The sequence below is a fragment of the Hemitrygon akajei genome, chromosome 11, assembly GCF_048418815.1.
Source record: "Hemitrygon akajei chromosome 11, sHemAka1.3, whole genome shotgun sequence".
Taxonomy (NCBI): domain Eukaryota; kingdom Metazoa; phylum Chordata; class Chondrichthyes; order Myliobatiformes; family Dasyatidae; genus Hemitrygon; species Hemitrygon akajei.
Window position 1 is genome coordinate 133,162,623 of NC_133134.1, and position 17,217 is coordinate 133,179,839.

A 17,217-nucleotide genomic window follows, 5' to 3' on the forward strand; every position below is an offset into this window, starting at 1 on the left:
TAGGGTGGATGCAAAGATACAGACCTGTTTGATTCCTGTCTTGACAGTGAAGAGTTGATGGGCCACTGTTGATGAGCACATTGAAAGTCATTTTATATGTTTTGGTGTACAATGTGAATTGCAATTTCTAATCACCTCCAACTTCTCACATTTTCCAAAAACGAAGAAACATATTTTCTTAGTATTTTGAAACTTACATTTATTACTGCCATGCCCTTTGTTGATCTTTTTGCAACATAATGTGGGTAAACAAGTTTATGCTTTGACAATGGAATCATTTTTCTCCCTTTAATAAGAACTGTTCATATAAAGAAAGGGTTCATCTATCCCACCTCTTTGTAATGAACACATAATATAATTGATAGTTGCATTGTTGGAAGTACTGTCTTTATGATGAGATGTTAAAGGAATATTTGTGTTTTCTTTGAAGTGATTGTAAAAGATCTTGTGATGCTATCTGGCAAAGGAGAATTCCTACCAATATTCAGTCACCTCAAATTAATTCACTCAACTGGACTGCCTGGGCATGTCATGACTGCTGTTTGTTTGATCTTGTGACTGTAATTCCAAGTAGCTCATTAGTTTTAAAGTCCTGTAGCTGCTTTATAAATGCTCATTATTTTTGTACAATCATCTGCAGCTATTCATCTCAAAGTATTACCTTGACTATTGCTATATCCTTCCTATTCAATTCTGTTTTACTCATTGCACACACAAAATGCTGGAGGAACTCAATAGGCCAGGCAGCATCTATGGAAAAGAGTGCAGTTGATATTTGGACTGAGACCCTTCAGCAGGACTAGAGGAAAAAAAGGTGAGGAGTCGGAATTAGAAGTTGGGGAGGGAAGGGAGAAACACAAGGTGATAGGTGAAACTGAGAAGGGAGAGGGGTGAAGTAAAGAGTTGGGAAGTTAATTGGTTAAAGAAATACAAGGCTAGAGAAGGGGATATCTAACAGTGGAGGACAGGAGGCCATGGGAGAAAGAAAAGGGGGGAGGAGCATCAGGCAATGGCAGGCGAGGAGATAATGTGAGAGAGGGGCAAAGGAGATGGGAAGCGGTGAAGGAGGTGGGGGACATGGGGCATTACTGGAAGTTCGAGAAATCGATGTTCATGCCATCAGGTTGGAGGCTACTCTGATGGAATATAAGGTATTGCTCCTCCAACCTGAGTGTGGCCTCATCATGACAGTAGAGGAGGCCGTAGATTGACATGTTGGAATGGGAAGGGGAATTAAAATGGGTGGCCACTGGGAGATCTCGCTTATTCTGGTGGACAAAGCATCGGTGGTCGGCGAAGTGGTCTCCCATTCTACATTGGGTCTCATTGAAACACAAGAGGCTACACCAGGAGCACCGGACGCAGTAGATGACCACAACAGACCCACAGGTGAAGTGTCGTCTCACCTGGAAGGACTGTTTGGTGCCCTGAATGGTAGTGAGGGAGGAAGTGTAGGGGGAGGGAAAGATGTGCTTGGTGGTGGGATCTCATTGGAGGTGGTAGAAGTTGCGGAGAATAATGTGCTGGATGCGGAGGCTGGTGGGGTGGTAGATGAGGAGAAAAGGAACCCTATCCCTAGTGAGGTGGCGGATGGAGGGATGAGGGCAGACGTGTGCAAAATGGAAGAGATGTAGTTGAGCGCATCGTTGTTTTTGAAGGAAGGGAAATGTTTTTCTTTGAAAAAGGAGGAACCTCCTTCATTCTGGAATGAAAAGCCTCATCCTGAGAGCGGATGTGGTGGAGACGGAGGGATTGAGAGAAGGGGATGGCATTTTTACAAGTAAAAGTGTGAGAAGAAGTATAGTTCAGGTAGCTGTGAGAGTCCATAGGTTTATAATAGACATCAGTGGATAAGCTGTCTCCAGAGATAGAGACAGAGATTAAGAAAGGAAGGAGGGTGTTAGTAATGGACCAGGTAAATTTGAGGGCAGAGTGGAACTTGTTAATTTATTTTGCTTTAGTGGCTAAAAGTGGTAAAATGCTATATGTGTTAATAACCCTGTGTGTGAGGGGGGAACATTCATCTAGTTATTAGACTCCTATTACATTAAAAGACTTTTAAAACTTGGGCTAAACAATGCAAATATGAGCAATGGCAAAAACATTTTTTGTGAACATTTCGATCCATTAATTTGAATCCTGCATGATTATCATCATTTTTCCATTCTTCTATCCTACTGTTTGGATCCCAGCAATTAGATCAGTGCTAGTAAGTAATATTGATCCAGCAGCCTTTCAGTGGAAACAACATTGGTTTTGCTCTGATGCTAAGTCTGATGTGATATTTCACATTCCGCTTGTGGTCATCTTTCAGGTAAGAAGATCATAGTTACACTAAACTGATGAGTTATGAGTAGGATGCAGGCATTCTTGAACTGTAATGTGTGTGCACATTACAGCTGAACATAAGGTAACCTGCAAAAGTGGATTCTTCAGAAAGCAAGTTCTGTTTTTAGTAGGAACACTGCCATAGTTAGTCAAGATGATTTGGCAGTGAATTGATTTACTCCTGTGAATAATAATACTGTATTATTGACAAGAGAAAATCTGCAGATGCTGGAAATCCAAGCAACATGCACAAAATGCTGGAGGAACTCAGCAGGACTGATGAAAGGTCTTGGCCCAAAATGTTGACTGTTCGCTCTTTTCCATAGATGCTGCCTGGCCTGCTGAGTTCCTCCAACATTTTGTGACTGCATTATTAAAGTTAAATTGGATTTAAAGATCAAGTTGGGTAATTGCAAAAATAGTAGCTGTCTGGCCAAGACTTGGAATAAGAGGTGAAATTGAAGCTATTGTTGGCAGAGTTGTACTTGATCATTGATGTCTTGAAGATTCGCAGGTATTCTGTTACTTCCATTGTGTGCAGTTGTTGCATTCATTTATTTACAAACTACAAAGAATCCTAATTTATTAGAAGATGAAAAGATTTACATCAATGCCATTTGATACAGAGAGGATCTATGGTGTAGTCTCTTTTCCATTTGTTAAAGATTGCAATGTTAATGCCTGTTCTCTCTCTCACTGAAATTTCAATTTGTCTGTGTGCAGGGCATTTATAGAACATGAATGCAATGGGAAAGGAATAATTAATGTATTAGGCTGTGGCTTTGAAATGAAATTGACTTACTTAGTGAACTGCACACATTCTTGATGGAATACTTCCTGCAATCTCAAGGACAGTCTGTCTTGATCTCAAGAGATAATGGACATTTCCTTGAAATGTGCATTTCTTTTTCTGATGATCTGCTCAATGGCAGGATATATGAACATCTAGAAATTCAGTCCAAATAAGGATATTGTGTTATGGAAGACGATACACATTTCTACAACTGGCTGCTTTTACACTTTTGAGGATAGAATATACAAGGGTCCTTCTGTTCCATAGCAATCATCAATGTCCTGAAGTTCACAATATAGGTCCTACTCTTGTTTGAATGTTCAAAATGCTTCACCTCACACATTTAGAGTATCTTAAGTTGAAAAATATTTGCCATTCTTCAGTCTATCTCCTTAAAATGTCAAAATCTCTTTGCAATTCATTACAACCTGCTTTATTATCAACTAGTTGAAAGATTGACCTTCAAAGGTTCAAAACAGTTCAAAGGTTCATTTTATTGTCAAGGTATACATGTACAATACAACTCTGATGTTTGTCTTCTCCAGGCAGCCATGAAATACAGAAAGACCATGGAGATGATGAGAGAAAATACATCAACTCACCTCCTCCCAGCAGGAAAAAGAAAAGAAACAAAACTCGCAGACCCCAAAATCCCCCTGCTGAAAAAGCAGCAACAGTAACAATCCCCAATCACAGGAAAAAACTGCGACAATTACAGTCCCTGACCCCCTCACCTGCAGAAAAATAAAGACAATAACAATCCCTGAGCACCTCACTCACAGAAAAGAACAGCTTCAACCATCCCACTTGGCTTCTTATCGTTGAGTCTATTCAGAATCCACCTTACCAGCTCCCTCTGAATCCAGTGTGGTCTAAACTTCCAGATCATCCTGCTTTGTGTGGGACCTTACTATAGAGCAAAAAAAGCAATATCACTGCCTTACGTACATCTATTCCCTAAGTTGCCTCTTTGAAAAATTCTAAAAGACTTTTCAGAGATAAATCCCTTGCACAAAACCATGTTTACTCATCCTAATCAGGCCTTGACTATCCAAGTGGAGGTGGATCTTGTTCCTTAGAATTTCCTCCAGTAACTTTCCTACAACTGAAGTTACACTTGGCAGACTGCAGTTCCCTGGCCTATCTATCCTTCTTAAACCTTGCTGTCTATCTCCCAAATCAGTTGAAAACTGTGTGTTTATTCAAGTCTTAACGTGAAAATAGAAAAGTTATGGAATGAGAATACTAAGGGATCATTAATGTACAACACCAGCTGTGAAATTATAGTGGTGGGAGCATATAGGCCATCCCTGGGTAAAGATTGCCCAGCCTTTTATGGACATACCCAGGTACAAATAATCACCTATATACAAGGGGTGATTGATATATTCATAGCCTAAGGTAGCAAACCTAGCACATTTATTTTTCAACATAGTCCCCTCCTACATTTACACACTTAGTCCAGCAGTCACGGAGCATACGGATCTTGGACCGCCAGAAAGTGTCCACAGATGGATGATTGATAAGTTTGTGACCTAAGGTTGAAGGAGATGAATTATGCAGCTGACATTACATGCACATGCAGGTCAACTCTTTGAGTGATTAGGCAGAAAGTTTGAAGTTAATAACTCATTTCCTTCTACCTTAGGCCACAAGCTTATCAATCACCCCTGATGAGTTACTAACTTCTAACTTTCTGCATGTGCATGTAAAGAGAGCTGTATAACTCATCTCCTACTACCTTAGGCCACGGACATGTCAATCATCCCTGTTGTGGACACTTTCTGAAGGTCAAAGATCCATATGCTCCACGACCGCTGGACTAAGTGTGTAAATGTAGCAGGGGGACTATGTTGAAAAATAAATGTGCTAGGTTTTCTAAAATAGACTCCTCCTATCTTAGGCCACGAACTTACCAGTCACACCTCATACTATTAGATTCAAAAGTCTGACACACAAATATTTCATTCCTAATGGACGCATAACTAGTTTCCTCTCTCAACCTCTTCCTCCCCATTTTTAGTAATTGTTCTTTTTTGGCAGTCTTATGTTATTTTAATACCTTTTATTACAATTGTTATGAATGTACCACAGCTCTGAGGGGCCGAAGGGTGCGGGACCAGCCCCCTCCTTCCGGAGAATCGCAAGATCGCTATTAATTCGGGTCTTGGACCCAGGAAATGAGAAACAATGCAATGGATTTGACCATTGTTCTTAGAGACACCTGTGTGAATTGCAACTCTATAGTACGTGCCAGCTATCAGGGACATGGACACCCTCGGGCAATGTGGGGTGGGGATTGTATCACCCTACCTTGATTGACATTTACAAATCTGCCAGTCATGATAAAAAGGAGACTGCAGGAGGCAGTACCCCAGCGCCGCACCAGAAGGAGAGACCATCGCTCATCGCTCCCATGAGGACGGGAAGCTGTTCTGGAGCCATGTGTGATTCGGTTCCCCTAGCTTGGGGAACAAGTGACTGATAACCCCGAAAAAGACTTCGAAATGACAACGGGGAACCCACGTTCCTGATTCAACAAGTTGAGTCCAAACTCTCCAACACGTGAGACCCCAGCGGTCCCTGAAAGGCTAAAAGCCTGTATGAACTTCCGAGACTTTGATATTTCCATCGGACAATAGTTTTACCCCTAGACCAGGGGTGTCAAACTCATTTTATGTCACGGGCCGGATTGAGCGAAATGCAGCTTCATGCGGGCCGGATCAGTCGGACGCGTGCGAAATGCAGCTTTCATTGCCTCCGTTTTTTCAGGCTGCTCTCATGTGTCTCAGTCTCTGCTATAACTACAAAGTGTTTCACTTTACAAATTCCGTTTCTTATGAAGAAGACTGCCGAGCAAGACTGCCGAATAAACACTAAAAACCCTGAAAACCTGGTACCTGAATAAACTCAGCATTAGCCATATCATACGCCATAGGCGCTTCGATTACTGGGGCCAGCTTTAATAGTAATTAGATATTATCTCGCGGGCCAAAGATAATTCCACCGCGGGCCGGATTTGGCCCGCGGTCCTTGAGTTTGACATATATGCCCTAGACAAACGATAGAGCTACTTCTTATTGTTGATTATTACTATACCCGCGCTTTAGATTGAGTATTGACGACGTATATTATCTGAATGTTTGTATTAACCTTATTTTTGTGCCCCTTTATAAATAAAAACGTTTAAAAATAGTACCATCAGATTTCAGCGGACCTCTCTATCTTTGCTGGTAAGTGACCCAGTTACGGGGTTCGTAACACAATATTCTGGAAGTGTGGTTAGTGAATCAACAATTTTTGTATAATGTTTGACTAATGGACAAAATTGTCTTAAGGACGCCTGCATAAAAGAACCCATTTATTATCTAGGAACAATTGGTAATTGAGAAATGAAGTGAAATTAGCCAGTCCATTGACATTTTCTAGAGGAACTCCTGCACAGTCATTGAAGGTGGGCATGCAGGTACAGCAGGCGTTGAAAAAGGCAAATGGTATGTTGGCATTCATAGCAAAAGGATTTGAGTACAGGAGCAGGGAGGTTCTACTGCAGTTGTACAAGGCCTTGGTGAGACCGCACCTAGAATATTGTGTGCAGTTTTGGTCCCCTAATCTGAGGAAAGACATTCTTGCCATAGAGGGAGTACAGAGAAGGTTCACCAGATTGATTCCTGAGATGGCAGGACTTTCATATGAAGAAAGATTGGATCGACTAGGCTTATACACACTGGAATTTAGAAGACTGAGGGGGAATTTTATTGAAACGTATAAAATTCTAAAGGGATTGGACAGGCTAGATGCAGGAAGATTGTTTCAGATGTTGGCGAAGTGCAGAACGAGGGGTCACAGTTTAAGGATAAAGGGGAAGCCTTTTAGGACCGAGATGAGGAAAAACTTCTTCACACAGAGAGTGGTGAATCTGTGGAATTCTCTGCCACAGGAAACAGGTGAGGCCGGTTCATTGGCTATATTTAAGAGGAATTTAGATATGGCCCTTGTGGCTAAAGGGATTGGGGGTATGGAGAGAAAGCAGGTACAGGGTTCTGAGTTGGATGATCAGCCGTGATCATACTGAATGGTGGTGCAGGCTCGAAGGTCCGAATGGCCTACTCCTGCACTTAATTTCTATGTTTCTATGTTTCTAATCTTGATGAATTATTTCGTGACCACTAGTGCATTCCTCCTTTCACTACTTTCTGTCTTTGAAGTCTTCTCTTCTTTGACCACTGCTTCCAATTCTTTAAAATCCTCGGTCCTCTTTGGTGCCTTTCTTTAGGAATGAAATAGTATTTGTTTGTCTGACATTTGAATTTAATGGTATAATGGGAAACATCCTTTAAATGTCACACTACACAATTGAGATTCATTTTCTTGAAATAGGACTGAAACACTCTGTACAAGTAGAGAACAAATGTCATTGAGAATATATGGAAGACCATAGATTAATTTAAAAGACTTTAATTGACTTTAAAAATATAAAGCATTTAGAATTTATTACAGATGTGTAATAAATATGAAATAAAATTGTGCTGAAAATACTCAGCTGGTCAGATTACAGTTTGTGAAAAGAAAAACAGTTAATTTCAGGTTGAATACTCTTCAGTGACAAGCTTTGATTTTCATTCTGTAAATATGTACTTTTATTCACCATTTTTAGTTTATTTCTGGATATTTTGAGAACATTTCTGATTTTGGAGCATGCATTTTTGCAGAAAATTTATTTTGTTGCTGTTAGGTAGTTGTATGTCAAAAATGGAGATCACTATTTCTCTCCTTTCAATACCTTATAAAATGTCTTTGATTATGTATATTCTCAAGCAATTTCTGTTCTTTCTTATCTATAGGTGTATATAATGCATGCAAAATAATACTATAAATCTTGAGACATCTTTCTTCCAAAGTTTGAGAGGAGTGCAGTCCATGGCCAGATTGTAATATGACATTAGCAAAGTCTGTTTCTTTGTTCCTGATCTACACCTGGAATTTTCTAGACTGCATACGTCATGCCCCTGAACTTTCCTGCCTCTGAAGGTTCCTGTAGTCTATAGGTAAGATACTCAGCAGAAGAAGCACGTCTGAGGAAAAAAATTATGTCTTCTGTGGGTCAGATCATGGTCTGCCTCACGCTCCCAAAAAGGGCTTTCCCAATTTAAACAACAATCAGGATTTTAATGTTTCAGAATGTCTTTGACATTCAAAAAATTTGTAAATTATTAGAACATTGAAAATGCTTTCTCCCACCCTCACCCCCACCCCACAGTTGCTGTTCAACCTGTTAAATTACTCCAGCAGATTGTTGTTACTCTGGATTCCAGCATTTGCAGTCTCTTATGTCTCTCCTAAAAACTATTAAAATGAATTAAATAATAAATAATAACTTTAATTATTGATAAGTATTTCTAAGCCACACATTTAAAAAAAAGAAAAGAAAGGAATTTACATTTTCCTTGCCCTTTTTCCCACTTTCCTATAGTCTCCAAAAAAGTCTGGACTGAGTCTAATTTACCACAAGTTTAGAGAGTAGATTACGCATTGTAAATGTTTGGGAGTGTCACCAAGTAAAAGCTTAATCGCAAGACTCAGGATAAGACTATACCTGCTGGAGTTCAGACATGAACTTTGACGATTCTGTATTCTTGTGGGAGTTCCAAAACGTCATGGCACATATACTCAGAAATGGCAGCATTCAAATGGAAAACCCATCAAATGTCTTCAAAGGAAATTTATTTGTAAAACCCTCTCACTTGTGCAGGTGAAATTTCAATTACCACACCTTTCCAGTGTAGAACTGGGAAATCCACAATGGATATGAGGTGAGGTTCTATTTAGAGTAACTTAATGAGAAAAGAAGGATTTGTTTATTTTTCAGTGCTAAAGAAAGGATGAATAATATACCCCATCCCATCCACCCCTACAAAATAATACCAGAGCAATTTGTTTTGGCTGTTTGCACAATTCAATCAATCTGTGAATGGTATGTTTACTCTGCCTAGCTGGGAAGTGTCTGTTCACCAATAACAGATTTGTATAGTGTAAATGCAACTTTCTAACCTGAGAGGATTATAGAAGAAACAGAACCAAAAAAGAATAAATGAGCATTTGCAATAATTTGGGATACAACACAAGTAAAGACAATGGATAGTATGGGAGAGCTGGACTTACCTTTAAGTAGTGTCTTTACATCTCAGAGTACACTACAACTAAATAAATGCTTTTGTATGGTAACAACTGCTATAGGAAACAAAGTAACCAGATGCACACAATGACTGTGTACATTGCAAGTGAACAATATGACCATTGAGTCACCCTGTGGCATTGGTTATGTGGTAAATATCAGACGGCTACAACACTGCTCTTCAGAATGTTGCAATGGGATTGGAGGTGGAGCCCCGTGTGGAACCCAGATGCTCCATTTGTGCATCAATCCACCTGGTATCTCATCAAACTGCAATGATGACAAGTCTCCGGAGTGGGACAAATGTAGATGTTTCTGACACAGGCACCAGTGCTGAAGCAGGGCTGAGGCTGAATACTACCAGAGACTCGGAGAGGATAGCACAGAAACAGGCTCTTTGCATCACTGAGTTAAGGCCAACCATCAACTGCCAAACTACAATGAGCGCCTGGTGGTCTGTCGAGGTTTTTTGAAGGACAATTGGGCATAATTTCTTCCTGTGATTTCAGGAAGTACTTGTGCTGCTCTTCTGAAAATCTATGTCAGTTCAGTGCTTCTGTGTTTGCACATACAGTACCATATGCAAAAGTCTTAGGCACGTATACATAGTTAGGTGCCAAAGACGTTTACACAGTGCTGTACTTGTCAATGTGGAGCAGAGAGTGAGTTTTTAAATCTGGCAGGAGCAGAGAATGCTGGGAATGGTGAGAGTGGAGTGCCGCAGGAGAAGTGTGGGACAGGCGGCAGAGAAACAGTGCCGCATGGGTACAGACACTCACAGCCCTGAGACACCAGACAATGTAATTTGTTTCCAAACAATTGGTTTACTGAAAAGTACTGGATGTCTTTGTAGTGTTTCCCACTCTCGACACTCTCCCTTCCCCTTTTCCCAACCAAGATTCCCTCTCCCTGCCCCCTTCCCACTCTCAGAATCGGGTTTATCATTGCTCACATATGTCATGAAACTTGTCATGAAACAGTATACACAGAGCTCTCTCTGCTAGCTTCAAGAGTCAGGATCTGGGTATAATCATGTAAATAAGCTACTACCTGCTGTGTATTATTACTGCAGCTTCAGCTTGACTGTAGCAGAAATGCTTTTGATTCAGTGCTCGGAACATATGAACATTATTTCATTTGGCTAATAACCCCATTTTCATGTATTCCTCTCCACGGCAGATATTTAGTTTTTTTTTGGGGGGGGGGGGTCAATCAGCCTGTTAAGTGGCCAGATGCCTTGTCTGTAAGCTGGCTCACACCCAGTCAGCAAGACCTGGGAGTGCTCAAAGCGACTCCCTTCTGCTCCTGACTTAAATTCCTTTTTTATGGCCTTGTTCTTCAATCTCATAAATCGGATCAACTTAACACTTGGTTGGTTCAAATCATGAGCTGCTTTAATCCACAGCAGGCAAAATGTGTAGATCCAGGGAAGTTTGGCCAGGTGGATTCAGAATTGGCTTGCCTCTAGAAGGCAGAGGGTTGTGGTGGAGGGAGTACATTCAGATTGGGGGGTTGTGACTAGTGGTGTCCCACAAGGATCTGTTCTGGGACCTCTACTTTTTGTGATTTTTATTAACGACCTGGATGTGGGGTTAGAAGGGTGGGTTGGCAAATTTGCAGATGACACAAAGGTTGGTGGTGTTGTAGATAGTGTAGAGGATTGTCAAAGATTGCAGAGAGACATTGATAGGATGCAGAAGTGGGCTGTGAAGTGGCAGATGGAGTTCAACCCGGAGAACTGTGAGGTGGTACACTTTGGAAGGACAAACTCCAAGGCAGAGTATAAAGTAAATGGCAGGATACTTGGTAGTGTGGAGGAGCAGAGGGATCTGTGGGTACATGTCCACAGATCCCTGAAAGTTGCCTCACAGGTAGATAGAGTAGTTAAGAAAGCTTATGGGGTGTTAGCTTTCATAAGTCGAGGGATAGAGTTTAAGAGACGGGAGGTAATGATGCAGCTCTATAAAACTCTAGTTAGGCCACATTTGGAATACTGTGTCCAGTTCTGGTCACCTCAGTATAGGAAGGATGTGGAAGCATTGGAAAGGGTACAGAGGAGATTTACCAGGATGCTGCCTGGTTAAGAGAGTATGGATTATGATCAGAGATTAAGGGAGCTAGGGCTTTACTCTTTGGAGAGAAGGAGGATGACAGGAGACATGATAGAGGTGTACAAGATATTAAGAGGAATAGACAGAGTGGACAGCCAGCACCTCTTCCCCAGGGCATCACTGCTCAGTACCAGAGGACATGTCTTTAAGGTAAGGGGAGGGAAGTTCAAGGGGGATATTAGAGGAAGGTTTTTCACTCAGAGAGTGGTTGGTGCATGGAATGCACTGCCTGAGTCAGTGGTGGAGGCAGATACACTAATGAAGTTTAAAAGACTACTAGTCAGGTATATGGAGGAATTTAAGGTAGGTGGTTATATGGGAGGTAGAGTTTGAGGGTTGGCACAACATTGTGGGCGGAAGGGCCTGTACTGTGCTGTACTGTTCTTTGTTCTATGTTCTTTGGAACTGGATTCATTTATAATTTCTGTTCATAAACTATTTTTTAAAAAATACAGATGAAGAATGTATGTGTGCGGATTCATCATTGTGGCATATTTTACTCCATGTGAAAGCACACTACATGGAGTTTGTCACCTGCAGTCTGCTACACTTTGACAACATTCAAACAGCATTGCTGGCAATTAAAGAAATAAATGTTGCATCAACCATATTTTCATATCTGAAGATGATAAACTAACAGCTTGGTGTCCATAAGACATTGGAGCAGAAGTAGGCCATTCAGTCCATCAAATCTACTCCACCATTCCATCTGGGCTGATATCAGAACCCTTCTCAATCCCATACATCTGCCTTCTCCCCATGAACTTTGAAGCCCTGACCAATCAGGAAACGATCATCTTCTGCCTTAAATATATGCATGGACTTGGCCTTCACTGTGGCAGAGCATTCCGTAGATTCATTACATGCTGGCAAAAAAAATCCTTCTTATCTCCTTCTAAAAGGTCGTCCCTCAATTTTGAGGCTATGCCCGCTAGTTGTGGATATTGTCATCATAGGAAACATCCTCTCCACATTCACCCTATCTGGTCCTTTCAACATTCAGTAGGTTTCAATGTGATCTCCCCGCATTCTTCTAAATTCCAGTGAGTACAGGCCCAAAGCTGCCAAATGCTCCTTATATGTTAACCTCTTCACTCCTGGAATCATCCTCATGAACCTTCTCTGGACTCTATAAAGTGTCAACACATCCTTCTTGAGATATGGTGCACAAAACTGTTGACAATACTCCAAGTGAAACCTGACTAGTGTCTTTTAAAGCCTCAGCATTATCCCCTTGCTTTTATAATCTATTCCCCTTGAAATAAATGTCAACATTGCATTTGCCTTCTTTACCACAGACTCAACCTGTAAATTAACCTTCTGGGAGTCTTGCACGATGATTCCTAAGTCCCTCTGCACCTCAATGTTTGAACCTTTACCCCATTTAGATAATAGTCTGTACTATTGTTCCTTTTACCAAAATGTATTATCATACATTTCCCAACACTGTCTTCCATCTGCCAGTTTTTTGTCCATTCTTCCAATTTGTCTAAGTCCTGCTGCAATTGCATTGCTTCCTCAGCACTACCTACCCTTAACCTATCTTTGTATGATGCATGGACTTTGCCACAAAACCATCAATTCCATTATCCAAACCACTGACAAACAATATGAAAAGTAGCGGTCCCAATACTGACCCCTGAGGAATGCCACTAGTCACTGGCAGCCAAGCAGAAAATACCCCTTTTATTCCCACTCGCTTCCTCCTGCCTGCCAGCCCGTCCTCTATCCATGCTAGTATCTGCCCTGTACCGCCATAGGATTGCCCTCGCCTTTCTCCTAACTGGCCTCAGATTGTTCCAACAGATGTCTTTGATGTCCACAGAATTCAGTGAACCAGTGGTATCTCCCAAACTTTGTGTCAGTAGTTGGCCTCTGATGCTGGTAACCCAGGCACTCTTGACCTAGAATGCTGAATGGAATGAGAGGAAGTGAGCTCTCTGGCAAGAAGCAGGGAACAATTAAATATTCCCAAGTTAGTGTTCACAACCACTTCTAGGCTGGGCTGTGACCCTGAGCCAGGCATGTTTGTCTGAGTCAGCACCCTCAAGCTGAGCTATACCATGTGTCCCAGCCATCATCTGTAGTCTCACCTAGGCCTAGCACTACTTTAAGCCACCTTTCGGGATTCTCCTGGCTGAGCTATCTGTCCGAGCCACCGTCCAAAGGCTGATCCAGGCTTCTGTGTCTGAGCCTCGGCTCCCAGTTTCTCCCAGGCCTGGCTGTTCAGTTGTCACTTCCCAGATCTTCACCCAGGCTAGGCTGCTTGGGTGAGCTGTCTCCCAGAGCTGCTGGGCTCGTACTGTTACATTCCCCAGTAACCGGGTGACTTACCAGCAAAGATAGATAGGTCCGCTGAAGCCTGGTGCTACTATTTTCAAACATTTTTATTTATAAAGGGGCACAAACGTATGGTTAATACAAAACATTCAGATCATATACATCGTCAAAACTCAATCTAAAGCACAGGTGTAGTAACAATCAATCAAAAATGAGCTCTATCGTTGTCTAGGGGATACTGAGTCCAATTGGGTATAAGAGTCACTCAAAGTCTGCAGGCTTCCCCGTTTCGGGAACCGCTGACATTTCACGTGTTGGATAGAGAGAGAAGGAACACTTGCCCGTCGTCTTTGCGAAGCAAATCCCTGTTGTTAGTTAAAACGGTTTGTCCTTTGGTTCCAGCCACAGACTCCCGATCCGGAATCTAACGCACGTGGCTTCCCGCTCCGATGGGAAGCACTATCGTGTCTTCTTCGGGTGTCTCCTTGGTGCGTCTGAGGCCCCGCCTTGGCAGCCCACCTTTTATCTGGACTGGCAGGGTTGTCGATGTCCATCAGGGTGGGGGGGGGGGGCGAGGCAATCTTTCCCCCATCACCCATCTCACCTTGCCCTGAGGGTCTGCACGTAGGCCAGTTCCTTATTCCACAAAGGTGTCTCCCAAGACAATGGCTATGTCCAAGGCTTTTGTCTTGTTGAGCGACCAGCCCATATTCCAAACCGTAAGGCTCTCTCTCTCTCTCTCTTGCGATTCTCACAAAGGAGGGGGCTGAGGTCATAACAGTACGTCCATATGCCACTGCCCACTGGAACAGGATACGGCATCAAATAGCTTGTTCTTAGGAGTGACCCAGTGAAGCAAGAGAGATAGAGAGCCATGGAGCAGGGACTTGCTGGCTGTCAGGGATGTTACTTTAGGATGCGTCCTCCATGAGTCAGCCTGAGGTCTTGCTTCCGATCAGACGATCACATCCAGGGGTGGGCTGGGAAAGGAGACATACTCCAGATGGCATGCTGTTGGCAACATTAGGCTGCTTGCCAGTTATTGGCAGATCTGTCCCCATTTTTAAAATATCTTCTGGTAAAAAAACAGACATTGTTCACAGATTTGTTGTTGGGTTTTGTTTGTAGTGTTCCCAGCATATGTTTAATGGGTGTCTTGGGCCTTCACTCTCCCCACTAGGCATGTGGTTCTCCTGAGACGCTGTTTCCTGCCGAATTCCCAAGTTCATATTTGTTTCCAGAATCACATGTTGGATCTGGTTTATCATCTTCTCTGAAAGAAGGGGAAATTTTCCTGAGCCGTGATAGTTGTAGTTTGACTCCAATCTGTACTTGGAAGCTTAACCCTTTTTGATGTTAATTAAGTATCTTAATATTTGAATTGATGGTTATAGCAGTGTTGTTACAGTGAATTGAATTGACTTTATTTCTTACATCCTTCACCTACATGAGGAGTAAAAATCTTTACATTACGTCTACATCTGAATGTGCAGTGTGTAAATTGTAGTAATTTGTAATAAATATTATGTTCAGTAAGATATGCAACAGATCAGTCAATATAGCTTAGAAATACAATTGTGTCAGCGTGAATTAATCAGTCTGATGGCCTGGTGGAAGAAGCTGTCCCAGAGCCTGTTGGTCCTGGCTTTAATGCTGTGATAGCATTTCCAGGATGGTAGCAGCTGGAACAGTTGTGGTTGGGGTGACTTGGGCCCTTTTTACACACCTGTTGCTGTAAATGTTCTGAATAGTGGGAAGTCCACATCTGCAGATGTGCTGGGCTGTCCACACCACTCTCTGCAGAGTCCTGCGATTGAGGGAGGTACAGTTCCCATACCAGGCAGTGATACAGCCAGTCGGATGCTCTCAATAATATGCCTGTAGAAAGTCCTTAGGATTTGGGGACTCATGCAGAACTTCTTCAACTGTCTGAGTTGAAAGTGCTTTTTACACCACACGGCCAGTGTGTACAGGCCAAGTGAGGTCCTTGGTGATGTGTATACCGAGGAACTTAAAGCTGTTCGCCCTCTTAACCCCAAATCCATTGATGTCAACAGGGGTTAGCCTGTCTCCATTCCTCCTGTAGTCCACAACCAGCTCCTTTGTTTTTGTGACATTAAGGGAGAGGTTGTCTGCTTGACACTGCTATGTCAAGGTGATGACTTCTTCTCTGTAGGCTGCCTTGTTATTATTTGAGATAAGGCCAATCAATGTAGTATCATCTGCAAATTTAATTAGCAGATTGGAGCTGTGGGTGGTGACACAGTCATAGGTATCCAGGAAGTAAAGGAATGGGCTTAGGACACAGCCCTGAGGGCCAGAGGGGCAGAGGTGAGGGAGCCCACTCTTACCAGGTATTGTAATTAGCAGTTACTAGAAGGTCCCCAAATTCATTCTCTAGTTACTAATATACTTTATTTATTGAGATACCCTGCAGAATAGGCCCTTCTGGTACTTCAAGCTGTACCGCCCCCATTTTATCTTAGCCGAATCACGGGACAATTTACAATGACCAATTAACATACCAAGCTAGTTTATGACCTACAATTAACCTAGTTATAACCTACATGTTCTGTAATTCTTTTATGGGTGTTAAAATGAAATGTATCTAATTTGCTTATCTATTCCAGATCCATTGAGATGTCAGTGGTGTTCTATCTCTTTTGAGTACACTTCTTCATTTTCAGGAAATTCCTTGTTTGCTTGACAAGAGAATTTCTCTGTCACAGCTGCCAGGAGCAACTTGTGTACATGCTTCAATCTTACTTTTAATGGCCAAAGATCACTATTTAACCCTGTTCAAAATGTGTAATAGTCATTAGAGGATAGCATAAAAATAATTTCCTTTAAAAGCTTGCCATCTTTCACATCTACTTTTTTAAAATTCCAACTTCTTACCTAGTCCCATTTTAAACTTTGAATTTCAAAGGCATTACTTAAAGGCTTAACTAGAACTCTTTATATAGAACTCCAAAAAAATATTTGTATATTGCTGGATCAGAGATTGTGTAATATGTTCATCAATAACCTTCTCAAATGATGATAGTAATAATAATAATAATAAGTACTTTATTGATCCTGAGTGGGAAATTATTTTGTTACAGCAGCAACATTTAAAAACACACTTAACAGTAATAATATATAATAATATTAACTAATAATATATACAGTAATAATTTACCAATGTGCAATAATGTGGAATACTGTGCAACAAAAATGTACAAAGTAATAAAACAAAGACTATTGTACTATGATGTGTTTTCTCCTGTCGCACAGGGATGATCTGTGCATTTGGTAGGAAATATTTTCTGTAACAATCCTTGTGTAGTGTGTCAAGTGGGAACTTCCTCTTTTTAAGCATTTGCCAACAAATTCCTTTATTATTTTACCTACGGCAGCTTAAAACCATTAGATCTTATCCGTTTGTTGGTTTGTTACTAGTGTGGTGATAATCAGTGGGTGGTTTCTTCAGGGAGGAATGCATCAAATTTTTTATTGTGATGCTAATGATTGTGTTGTTGTGAAATTCC

The 17,217-nt window shown here is 41.6% G+C and overlaps 1 protein-coding gene across 1 annotated transcript in view; it reads left to right on the forward strand.

Annotated features, from left to right (window-relative positions):
• Positions 1–17,217, forward strand: part of LOC140736017 (cadherin-4-like) — a 693,508-nt gene that overhangs the window by 322,237 nt on the left and 354,054 nt on the right. The window lies entirely within an intron of this gene.